Source organism: Pimephales promelas, chromosome 17 (assembly GCF_988280905.1).
Source record: "Pimephales promelas chromosome 17, fPimPro1.hap1.1, whole genome shotgun sequence".
Lineage (NCBI taxonomy): Eukaryota > Metazoa > Chordata > Actinopteri > Cypriniformes > Leuciscidae > Pimephales > Pimephales promelas.
Genome location: NC_142785.1, coordinates 6,972,271 through 6,985,944, shown reverse-complemented (window position 1 = coordinate 6,985,944; position 13,674 = coordinate 6,972,271).

Sequence of the window (13,674 nt, the reverse complement as noted above, 5' to 3'; positions counted from 1 at the left end):
CCCCTTCCAGAGCTGAGATATCGAAACTCAAAAATTCGGCCCGAAAAAAAAACGACAGTGGTACCCCTTACGTTTTTTGTTTTTTTTTGGGCGAAAAATTAAGTTTCTCCAATCTTCCCCAAACTCTGGATTCTGATAGAGGGCCATGAGACTTAGACCAGAGTGCAAAAATTGAGGCTCTAGCCCCTTCCAGAGCTGAGATATCGAAACTCAAAATTTCGGCCCGAAAAAAAAAAAACGACAGTGGTACCCCTTACGTTTTTTTTTTTTTTTTGGCGAAAAATTAAGTTTCTCAAATTTTCCCAAAACTCTGGATTCTGATAGAGGGCCATGAGACTTAGACCTGAGTGCAAAAATGGAGGCTCTAGCCCCTTCCAGAGCTGAGATATCGAAACTCAAAAATTCGGCCCGAAAAAAAAACGACAGTGGTACCCCTTACGTTTTTTTTTTTGGGCGAAAAATTAAGTTTCTCCAATCTTCCCAAAACTCTGGATTCTGATAGAGGGCCATGAGACTTAGACCTGAGTGCAAAAATGGAGGCTCTAGCCCCTTCCAGAGCTGAGATATCGAAACTCAAAAATTCGGCCCGAAAAAAAAAACGACAGTGGTACCCCTTACGTTTTTTTTTTTTGGGCGAAAAATTAAGTTTCTCCAATCTTCCCAAAACTTTGGATTCTGATAGAGGGCCATGAGACTTAGACCTGAGTGCAAAAATGGAGGCTCTAGCCCCTTCCAGAGCTGAGATATCGAAACTCAAAAATTCGGCCCGAAAAAAAAAAACGACAGTGGTACCCCTTACGTTTTTTTTTTTTGGGCGAAAAATTAAGTTTCTCCAATCTTCCCAAAACTCTGGATTCTGATAGAGGGCCATGAGACTTAGACCTGAGTGCAAAAAAGGAGGCTCTAGCCCCTTCCAGAGCTGAGATATCGAAACTCAAAAATTCGGCCCGAAAAAAAACGACAGTGGTACCCCTTACGTTTTTTTTTTTTTGGGGGCGAAAAATTAAGTTTCTCCAATCTTCCCAAAACTCTGGATTCTGATAGAGGGCCATGAGACTTAGACTTGAGTGCAAAAATGGAGGCTCTAGCCCCTTCCAGAGCTGAGATATCGAAACTCAAAAATTCGGCCCGAAAAAAAAACCACAGTGGTACCCCTTACTTTTTTTTTTTTTTGGGCGAAAAATTAAGTTTCTCCAATCTTCCCAAAACTCTGGATTCTGATAGAGGGCCATGAGACTTAGACCTGAGTGCAAAAATGGAGGCTCTAGCCCCTTCCAGAGCTGAGATATCGAAACTCAAAAATTCGGCCCGAAAAAAATACGACAGTGGTACCCCTTACGTTTTTTTTTTTTGGGCGAAAAATTAAGTTTCTCCAATCTTCCCAAAACTCTGGATTCTGATAGAGGGCCATGAGACTTAAGGCCAATTTATACTTCTGCGTCGAGGGTACGCCGTAGTGTACGGCGTTGGCTTCGCACGTAGGCGACGCCGTCGTGAGCATTTATACTTCTGCGTTCAGGTATTGGTTGCTCTGCAGTATTGCTCCGAAACGCTAGTTGGCGGCGGAGGGTTTTAATGTTCCACTGTGTTTAGATTCCTCGCGGCTAGGTTACTACAAGTAATAGCGACTGAAAGAGAGTGGATCATGTTGGAGTTGGAGCTTATTGGGGTGGAAAAACAGTTCATTTTAGTGAAATTACTAAAACTGAAAGGCAGAAATGACAGAAGACGTCGGAGGAGATGGTACGTGTGGAAATGCGTGAGAAGGTACTGCGGAAATGCGTAGGAGGAAATACGACGCTACCAAGCCGACCAATCACCGATCTTGCGGTCCGCGTCGTCGCGACGTGTAGTTACATTTTTGAAGAGGTGCGCGTCAGGCAACGCGGAAGGGTACGCGGTATGGGACGCGTCTGTGCGTATGCTACGCCGTACCTACTGCGCGCACCCTACGCAGAAGTATAAATTGGCCTTTAGACCTGAGTGCAAAAATGGAGGTTCTAGCCCCTTCCAGAGCTGAGATATCGAAACTCAAAAATTCGGCCCGAAAAAAAAACGACAGTGGTACCCCTTACGTTTTTTTTTTTTGGGCGAAAAATTAAGTTTCTCCAATCTTCCCAAAACTCTGGATTCTGATAGAGGGCCATGAGACTTAGACCTGAGTGCAAAAATGGAGGCTCTAGCCCCTTCCAGAGCTGAGATATCGAAACTCAAAAATTCGGCCCGAAAAAAAAACGACAGTGGTACCCCTTACGTTTTTTGTTTTTTTTTGGGCGAAAAATTAAGTTTCTCCAATCTTCCCCAAACTCTGGATTCTGATAGAGGGCCATGAGACTTAGACCAGAGTGCAAAAATTGAGGCTCTAGCCCCTTCCAGAGCTGAGATATCGAAACTCAAAATTTCGGCCCGAAAAAAAAAAAAAACGACAGTGGTACCCCTTACGTTTTTTTTTTTTTTGGCGAAAAATTAAGTTTCTCAAATTTTCCCAAAACTCTGGATTCTGATAGAGGGCCATGAGACTTAGACCTGAGTGCAAAAATGGAGGCTCTAGCCCCTTCCAGAGCTGAGATATCGAAACTCAAAAATTCGGCCCGAAAAAAAAACGACAGTGGTACCCCCCTTACGTTTTTTTTTTTTTTGGGGCGAAAAATTAAGTTTCTCCAATCTTCCCAAAACTCTGGATTCTGATAGAGGGCCATGAGACTTAGACCTGAGTGCAAAAATGGAGGCTCTAGCCCCTTCCAGAGCTGAGATATCGAAACTCAAAAATTCGGCCCGAAAAAAAAACGACAGTGGTACCCCTTACGTTTTTTTTTTTGGGGCGAAAAATTAAGTTTCTCCAATCTTCCCAAAACTCTGGATTCTGATAGAGGGCCATGAGACTTAGACCTGAGTGCAAAAATGGAGGCTCTAGCCCCTTCCAGAGCTGAGATATCGAAACTCAAAAATTCGGCCCGAAAAAAAAAAACAAAATTGGTACCCCTTACGTTTTTTTTTTTTTGGGCGAAAAATTAAGTTTCTCCAATCTTCCCAAAACTCTGGATTCTGATAGAGGGCCATGAGACTTAGACCTGAGTGCAAAAATGGAGGCTCTAGCCCCTTCCAGAGCTGAGATATCGAAACTCAAAAATTCGGCCCGAAAAAAAAAACGACAGTGGTACCCCTTACGTTTTTTTTTTTGGGGCGAAAAATTAAGTTTCTCCAATCTTCCCAAAACTCTGGATTCTGATAGAGGGCCATGAGACTTAGACCTGAGTGCAAAAATGGAGGCTCTAGCCCCTTCCAGAGCTGAGATATCGAAACTCAAAAATTCGGCCCGAAAAAAAAAACGACAGTGGTACCCCTTACGTTTTTTGTTTTTTTTTGGGCGAAAAATTACGTTTCTCCAATCTTCCCCAAACTCTGGATTCTGATAGAGGGCCATGAGACTTAGACCAGAGTGCAAAAATTGAGGCTCTAGCCCCTTCCAGAGCTGAGATATCGAAACTCAAAATTTCGGCCCGAAAAAAAAAAAACGACAGTGGTACCCCTTACGTTTTTTTTTTTTTTTTGGCGAAAAATTAAGTTTCTCAAATTTTCCCAAAACTCTGGATTCTGATAGAGGGCCATGAGACTTAGACCTGAGTGCAAAAATGGAGGCTCTAGCCCCTTCCAGAGCTGAGATATCGAAACTCAAAAATTCGGCCCGAAAAAAAAAACGACAGTGGTACCCCTTACGTTTTTTTTTTTGGGGCGAAAAATTAAGTTTCTCCAATCTTCCCAAAACTCTGGATTCTGATAGAGGGCCATGAGACTTAGACCTGAGTGCAAAAATGGAGGCTCTAGCCCCTTCCAGAGCTGAGATATCGAAACTCAAAAATTCGGCCCGAAAAAAAAAACGACAGTGGTACCCCTTACGTTTTTTTTTTTTTGGGCGAAAAATTAAGTTTCTCCAATCTTCCCAAAACTCTGGATTCTGATAGAGGGCCATGAGACTTAGACCTGAGTGCAAAAATGGAGGCTCTAGCCCCTTCCAGAGCTGAGATATCGAAACTCAAAAATTCGGCCCGAAAAAAAAAAACGACAGTGGTACCCCTTACGTTTTTTTTTTTTTGGGCGAAAAATTAAGTTTCTCCAATCTTCCCAAAACTCTGGATTCTGATAGAGGGCCATGAGACTTAGACCTGAGTGCAAAAAAGGAGGCTCTAGCCCCTTCCAGAGCTGAGATATCGAAACTCAAAAATTCGGCCCGAAAAAAAAACGACAGTGGTACCCCTTACGTTTTTTTTTTTTGGGGCGAAAAATTAAGTTTCTCCAATCTTCCCAAAACTCTGGATTCTGATAGAGGGCCATGAGACTTAGACTTGAGTGCAAAAATGGAGGCTCTAGCCCCTTCCAGAGCTGAGATATCGAAACTCAAAAATTCGGCCCGAAAAAAAAAAAACGACAGTGGTACCCCTTACGTTTTTTTTTTTTGGCGAAAAATTAAGTTTCTCAAATTTTCCCAAAACTCTGGATTCTGATAGAGGGCCATGAGACTTAGACCTGAGTGCAAAAATGGAGGCTCTAGCCCCTTCCAGAGCTGAGATATCGAAACTCAAAAATTCGGCCCGAAAAAAAAAACGACAGTGGTACCCCTTACGTTTTTTTTTTTTGGGCGAAAAATTAAGTTTCTCCAATCTTCCCAAAACTCTGGATTCTGATAGAGGGCCATGAGACTTAGACCTGAGTGCAAAAATGGAGGCTCTAGCCCCTTCCAGAGCTGAGATATCGAAACTCAAAAATTCGGCCCGAAAAAAAAACGACAGTGGTACCCCTTACGTTTTTTTTTTTGGGCGAAAAATTAAGTTTCTCCAATCTTCCCCAAACTCTGGATTCTGATAGAGGGCCATGAGACTTAGACCAGAGTGCAAAAATTGAGGCTCTAGCCCCTTCCAGAGCTGAGATATCGAAACTCAAAATTTCGGCCCGAAAAAAAAAAAAAACGACAGTGGTACCCCTTACGTTTTTTTTTTTTTTTGGCGAAAAATTAAGTTTCTCAAATTTTCCCAAAACTCTGGATTCTGATAGAGGGCCATGAGACTTAGACCTGAGTGCAAAAATGGAGGCTCTAGCCCCTTCCAGAGCTGAGATATCGAAACTCAAAAATTCGGCCCGAAAAAAAAAACGACAGTGGTACCCCCCTTACGTTTTTTTTTTTTGGGGCGAAAAATTAAGTTTCTCCAATCTTCCCAAAACTCTGGATTCTGATAGAGGGCCATGAGACTTAGACCTGAGTGCAAAAATGGAGGCTCTAGCCCCTTCCAGAGCTGAGATATCGAAACTCAAAAATTCGGCCCGAAAAAAAAACGACAGTGGTACCCCTTACGTTTTTTTTTTTGGGGCGAAAAATTAAGTTTCTCCAATCTTCCCAAAACTCTGGATTCTGATAGAGGGCCATGAGACTTAGACCTGAGTGCAAAAATGGAGGCTCTAGCCCCTTCCAGAGCTGAGATATCGAAACTCAAAAATTCGGCCCGAAAAAAAAAAACGACAGTGGTACCCCTTACGTTTTTTTTTTTGGGCGAAAAATTAAGTTTCTCCAATCTTCCCAAAACTCTGGATTCTGATAGAGGGCCATGAGACTTAGACCTGAGTGCAAAAATGGAGGCTCTAGCCCCTTCCAGAGCTGAGATATCGAAACTCAAAAATTCGGCCCGAAAAAAAAAAACGACAGTGGTACCCCTTACGTTTTTTTTTTTTTGGGCGAAAAATTAAGTTTCTCCAATCTTCCCAAAACTCTGGATTCTGATAGAGGGCCATGAGACTTAGACCTGAGTGCAAAAATGGAGGCTCTAGCCCCTTCCAGAGCTGAGATATCGAAACTCAAAAATTCGGCCCGAAAAAAAAACGACAGTGGTACCCCTTACGTTTTTTGTTTTTTTTTGGGCGAAAAATTAAGTTTCTCCAATCTTCCCCAAACTCTGGATTCTGATAGAGGGCCATGAGACTTAGACCAGAGTGCAAAAATTGAGGCTCTAGCCCCTTCCAGAGCTGAGATATCGAAACTCAAAATTTCGGCCCGAAAAAAAAAAAACGACAGTGGTACCCCTTACGTTTTTTTTTTTTTTTGGCGAAAAATTAAGTTTCTCAAATTTTCCCAAAACTCTGGATTCTGATAGAGGGCCATGAGACTTAGACCTGAGTGCAAAAAAGGAGGCTCTAGCCCCTTCCAGAGCTGAGATATCGAAACTCAAAAATTCGGCCCGAAAAAAAACGACAGTGGTACCCCTTACGTTTTTTTTTTTTTGGGGCGAAAAATTAAGTTTCTCCAATCTTCCCAAAACTCTGGATTCTGATAGAGGGCCATGAGACTTAGACTTGAGTGCAAAAATGGAGGCTCTAGCCCCTTCCAGAGCTGAGATATCGAAACTCAAAAATTCGGCCCGAAAAAAAAAAAACGACAGTGGTACCCCTTACGTTTTTTTTTTTTTTGGCGAAAAATTAAGTTTCTCAAATTTTCCCAAAACTCTGGATTCTGATAGAGGGCCATGAGACTTAGACCTGAGTGCAAAAATGGAGGCTCTAGCCCCTTCCAGAGCTGAGATATCGAAACTCAAAAATTCGGCCCGAAAAAAAAAACGACAGTGGTACCCCTTACGTTTTTTTTTTTTTGGGCGAAAAATTAAGTTTCTCCAATCTTCCCAAAACTCTGGATTCTGATAGAGGGCCATGAGACTTAGACCTGAGTGCAAAAATGGAGGCTCTAGCCCCTTCCAGAGCTGAGATATCGAAACTCAAAAATTCGGCCCGAAAAAAAAACGACAGTGGTACCCCTTACGTTTTTTTTTTTGGGCGAAAAATTAAGTTTCTCCAATCTTCCCAAAACTCTGGATTCTGATAGAGGGCCATAAAACTTAGACCTGAGTGCAAAAATGGAGGCTCTAGCCCCTTCCAGAGCTGAGATATCGAAACTCAAAAATTCGGCCCGAAAAAAAAACGACAGTGGTACCCCTTACGTTTTTTTTTTTGGGCGAAAAAATAAGTTTCTCCAATCTTCCCAAAACTCTGGATTCTGATAGAGGGCCATGAGACTTAGACCTGAGTGCAAAAATGGAGGCTCTAGCCCCTTCCAGAGATTAGATATCGAAACTCAAAAATTCGGCCCGAAAAAAAAACGACAGTGGTACCCCTTACGTTTTTTTTTTTGGGCGAAAAATTAAGTTTCTCCAATCTTCCCAAAACTCTGGATTCTGATAGAGGGCCATGAGACTTAGACCTGAGTGCAAAAATGGAGGCTCTAGCCCCTTCCAGAGCTGAGATATCGAAACTCAAAAATTCGGCCCGAAAAAAAAACGACAGTGGTACCCCTTACGTTTTTTTTTTTTGGGCGAAAAATTAAGTTTCTCCAATCTTCCCAAAACTCTGGATTCTGATAGAGGGCCATGAGACTTAGACCTGAGTGCAAAAATGGAGGCTCTAGCCCCTTCCAGAGCTGAGATATCGAAACTCAAAAATTCGGCCCGAAAAAAAAACGACAGTGGTACCCCTTACGTTTTTTTTTTTTGGGGGCGAAAAATTAAGTTTCTCCAATCTTCCCAAAACTCTGGATTCTGATAGAGGGCCATGAGACTTAGACCTGAGTGCAAAAATGGAGGCTCTAGCCCCTTCCAGAGCTGAGATATCGAAACTCAAAAATTCGGCCCGAAAAAAAAACGACAGTGGTACCCCTTACGTTTTTTTTTTTGGGGGGCGAAAAATTAAGTTTCTCCAATCTTCCCAAAACTCTGGATTCTGATAGAGGGCCATGAGCAGAGCCGGCTGCAGAAACAAACCAATGGACGGGCATTTAATATTGTAGGGGGGGCCTAATTATGACATCCAATACATTTTTCTATAGGACAAAAACCAACTATTACGCCGATTTCAAGTACCAGGCGTAATTTGCGGGTGGGATATGTCCCCACCGTCGATATTGTACCCACCACTTTTGAAACATTCCGGCACGAATGTACCAATAATAAACAAAACATCTTCAGTTAACTAGCAGAGCATTCGTTTCGTTCGTTTTTTAAATAAGAGACGATCTAGCGCTGAAATGTGTTTTTAAAATCAACTGTTCAAATTAATGCTCGTTGCCGCTGGCGCGGATAGGCTAATGTGTTTTTTTTTGGCTTGCGCACAGTCTTCACTCGGACGCGCAATCCGTTGTGGAGAGACTCTATTCATTACGGTGAAATTAAAACACAAAATGTTCTGAAGATGTTTTGTCTGTGCCTGATATACAACCACTGATAAACATAATCAGTTTTGATGGAAAAAAAAATGTTATTAGAACGGATTAGAACCCAGAATCTCTGGCACGCTTGGCAAAAGTTCTACCCCTGGACCATTATTTACATTCACGTTTAATACAAATATAAAGGCGTAATTGAACGACCACATAAACCTAAATCAATAACTATTTAAATCGATTAAAGGATATCGTAATGTTATTGTACATATCTGTTTTATGATTTAGCATTGTGTCAGGGCTGGTGCAACTTAAGAAGAGTAATAAAAATAACTGGCACACTCATGTTCTTAATACATCTGAAGTCGACGTTTTTGGGAGTGGAATCTCCGCATGAGTTATTCAATACATTATTTTTATTTTTAAAATAAATTTCTTTTTAAAATTTATTAATTGCAAATTGCATGGAGAGGGGGCACAGGCGCTCGGTAGGCGGGCCCAGCCACCTAAGGCCCGCCCATAGCGCCGGGTATGTTACAATTTAAAGGGATAGTTCACTTTGAAATTACGTTTTGGTATGTTTTAGCTTACCTCAAGGGCATCCAAGATGTAGGTGTCTTTGTTTCCGCAGTATTTTCAATTTTGATATTTTTAGGTCAAACCGTTCTTGCCTGTCAGTCATATAATGGAGGTCTATGGTCACCACCTTTAAGAGCATGCACAGAGAAGTCCAAATTAAACATGACTTAAAATGTAAGTACACATTGATGGCATAAGACACGAAACGAGTGGTTTGTGTGAGAAAACGAACAGTATTCATATCGTTTTGTAACCACAGCCACGTCCAAGTGATCTGAGGGCGCAGGTGCTTTGGGGCTATGGTGTAAAAACGATATAAATACTGTTCATTTTCTCACACAAACCGCTTGTTTCATGTCTTAGGCCATCAATGTGTATTTACATTTACGAGTCATTGTTGCATGCTCTTTGAGGTGGTGACCATAGACCTGCATTATATGACTGACCGAAAAGAACGGTTTGACCTAAACATATCAAAATTGAAACTACTGTGGAAACAAAGACACCTACATCTTGGATGCCCTTGAGGTAAGCAAAAACATACCAAAAATGAATCCCTTTAATACACATGTTGTATGGATTTCCTTTTTATAGACCAATTTCACTTTATGGAAAAGAGCAGTGCAAACATTCCTCGAAATGTCTCCTTTTGTCTTCCATGGAAAAAAAAGGAAGTCAGATGGGTTTGGAACTATAGTAATTTGATTTTTTTTGGGACACAGAACTATCCCGGACACAGAAAAGTCAAATTCTTACGTCTTTGAGTGATACCCAAATAGTTAACAGATCTATGTCTCTAACTAGTGACACAAAATATCTCCCCAGTATAAATGAAGTCTGAGCGAGCATGTTAGCTAGTAGTAGATTCAGAGAATGGCACTGCATTTGTTTTCTCTCTTTGCTCGCTGGCATGAGGCAGAGTGTGTGGCCGGGCTCCAGGGCACTGCCTCTGGTTCTGGGCGTCCCGACACTCTGCCCTCTGGCTGCTCTCTCTCTCTCTCTCTCTCAGCCACAGAGATCTAAGAAACCCCTGAGGAATGCTTTTCACCAGCCACCCTGCCAACCCGTCCTGGTCCTGCACCATGCTTTATAGCAACCCACAAAGGATATGGAGAAGAAATGAAAGGAGCGGGCAGGAGTGACATTTAGGAGAACTGTGTTGACTAATTCTGCATTCCAATCACGGCGGTGGCTCGTACCCAGAGAGCCATATTTTCGCTACGCTGCATTTGTGAAATGCTCTTTCTTTCCGCTCCGTGAATTTCAGCACAGTTAAGATAAATGAATACGATAAATCATTTCATATGACCTTCGCAGCCAATAACCTGAAATCTCACCACAACGTATTACGGGAAAATGTCTTCGTAACGCAATCAAATCATTATGCGTCAGAAATTGATCAGGTGTTATTACTCTGAGATGAGCAAGGTAAATCTACAATGACATATTTAGGAGACAAAAAAGAAGCTATTCGATGTCTGCCTGCAAGGCGGCCTCTGAATGGGCTCTTCATCCATCTGAAGTGTCCCCTAATAGCATCCCCATTCGTTCAGACATCAGTGAAATGACCTCATCCAAAAGAGACGTGAACAGTGCGGCGTAGCGCAGTTTATTGCGACATGTTCCTATTTGCGGGTTTCCACACAATCGACTAAAATTAGCACATCAAGGAGCACAAAATAAAGCTGCCAATTGTAGCAGAGATGTAACAAAACTGGCCCGTATAAAATGAAATGTGAAAGTACAACTGAATGTATAATGGTAAATAGGTTTTTAACATTGGCTAGATCAGTTTGTCACGGGCTGGTTGAATCAGGATTGAAATGCAATAGTTTTATTAAACAAACTAGAATGATCTTATATATTGAATACATAGGAAACATCAACGGAACAACCAAGCATGTAGCGACAGCGACAGACAAGGAACAGACTGAAACACGGGACTTAAAGGAGTAGTTCACTTTTAAAAAACACTTTTGCTGATAATTTACTCACCCCCATGTCATCCAAGATTTTTGATGAAAACATTCCAGAATTTTCTCCATATAATGGACTTTACTGGGAACCAAACGGTTCAAGGTCCAAAAGACACTTTAAGTGCAGCTTCAAAGGGCTTTAAACGACACCAGACACTGAATATGGGTCTTATCAAGCGAAACGATCGGTCATTTAAAAAAGAAATAAAAAGGTTTGAGCTAAAAAAGTAGTCTTTTAGTCGTTTTTAAATCTTTTTAAAAAGTTTTTATAAGCATAAATGCTCGCCTTACTCTGTTCTGTGATGCGCGTTCGTGACTCTCCTGTTCGAACTTGTTCATCAAAATTAACGAATCTTATATTCGAGTCTAAGACCCTTATTCATCGTCTGGTGTCGTTTAAAGCCCTTTGAAGCTGCACTGAAACTCTCATTTGGACCCGTTTGGTTCCCAATGAAGTCCATTATATGGAGAAAATCCTGTAATGTTTTCATCAAAAACCTTAATTTCTTTTTGACTGAAGAAAGAAAGACGTCGACCTCTTGAATGACATGGGGGGGAGTAAATTATCAAACGTTTTTTTTAAAGTGAACTACTTTAATACACAGGGAACTTGGGGGCAAATGAACTGATAATGACAGGTAAACAGGTGAATTAACTAAACACTAATGAGGAGCGGCAAATTGGAAGCAGGACTGAACCAAATACACAAAGAACAGGGAAAACCAGCCCGATCTGACGACAATTCGTACAAATTTTACAAGGTGGCTAATTCGTACGAATTAATACGACGTCACTCATATGAATTATTTGTGCTAAATCGTACATATTTTATGAGTTGGCCAATTCGTATAAATTTGTACGAATGACCTACCCCTGACCCCGCCCCTAAACCTACCCATCACGTGGGTTTAGACAAATCGTACAAATTTGTACGAGTGAGGTCGTACGAATTCATACGAATTAGCCACTTTTTAATCACTCGTACAAATTTGTACGAATTGGTCGTGAGATATATAGCATTGGGAAAACACACGTAACATGTAACATGATTCTTAAAGTTCGAGTCTTATTGTGAACAAGTCATCCGTGCAAATATTGCAAAATTTCTAGTGAAAAATATGCTGTACTTTTCCAATCTAACAATCCGCTGCAAGATCACATTCATCTGTCTCCACTTTTGAGTGCAACAACATTACGCGTCTTACAATCCAAACCACCACCGATGCATAAGTCCCTGCCTTACATTTTTCTTTTAAAATGATAATCCATATTAAAAGATCTCTTGCTACGTCTGTTTCATCACTGATTTAAAGGGGTTGTGACATGGATTTTTAAAAATTATTTTAATATGTTCCTTAAGGTTCACTTATAATGTTAATAAAGTTTTTGCACACACACATATGTAAACAAACATATATAAAATTCTGACCCCAAACTGTCATGATTGGCTAACATCATTGCATAGGAAACAGTATCAAGGACACTCGCTATTGCACATGAGTAAGTTATAAAACCATAATTTACAGACAACGCATTATGAAATAACCGTGTGTTTGGTTTACGTTTTGAAATGCAGTTGTTGTCAGATACTATACAGTCGATTGGGTTATCTTTCAACAAATGTTTCTTTGCGAACTCTCCATTACACTGTGCCTCGTTCACTGTGTAGTAAATTAGGGGTGCCAAACTCAGCTCCTGAAGGGCCACAGATCTGCAGAGTTTAGTCCCAAAACTGCTACAGAAACACACTGTAGTTTTTAAATCATTTTCACGGACTTTGATTAGCTGTATCAGATCAGAACTCTGCAGGACTGTGGCCCTATTGGACGTGAGTTTGGCACCCCTGATTTACATGAACTGCATAAGCCCATCATTAAGCATCAAATATATATATATATATATATATGAAGAGTTCAGATGCAAAAGCCTCTAAATGCCATTTGAAATTTTCTTCTTTAATGATGATTTTTGTCAAGCCTGTATATTTAAGTTCAGTGATTTCACTTAAATGGCAATGATAATTACCTATTAATTGTTATTTAAGTGAAATTACTGAACTTAAATATACAAGTTTGACAACAATCATCATTAAAGAAGAAAATTTCAAATGGCATTTAGAGGCTTTTGCATCTGAACTCTTCATATATATATATATATATACGTATATATATATATATATATATATATATATATATATATATATATATATATATATATATATAATAAGGCTTTTAGCGATAATTAAAAATAAGTTTTTGTTAAGATCCACATTTCACTTCTATTTCTAATCTTGTAACTACAATCAATAGTTTCTTATTATTCTTATAATGTTTTACACTCATAGCAATGTTAAGTTTGTTTTTATGATGTGGCGTTTTCAGGCACATTGAATTGGCACTCACTAACAAAGATCCGTCAGAAAACATCATCCCACTGCTCTGTAGTTCTGTGAGATAAGAGTAATTTTATTACCTTTGCCCTTTAAACCTTGTTCTGTTGGTGACCAATCCAATCCAGCCTGGAATGAAAGGTTTGTTTGGTTAAGTAAAGCTTTAAATAAGATTAAGGCATAACGACTCGCGATCTCTATGGGGCTCTGTGTATTCCAATTGTTCATTGGCTACATCTGTGACAGCCAACGATATTAAAGGGATACTCCACTTTTTTTTTTTGGAAATAGGCTCATTTTACAACTCCCCCAGAGTTAAACTTTTGAGTTTTACCTTTTTTGAATCCATTCAGCCAATCTCCGGTTCTGGCAGTACCACTTTTAGCATTAGCATACATACATCATTGAAGTGCACAAGACCATTAGCATTTCTCCGAAAAAAATGACCAAAGTGTTTCGACATTTTTCCTATTTAAAACTTGACTCTTCTGTAGTTACATCGTGCATTAAGACCGACAGAAAATGTAAAGTTGCGATTT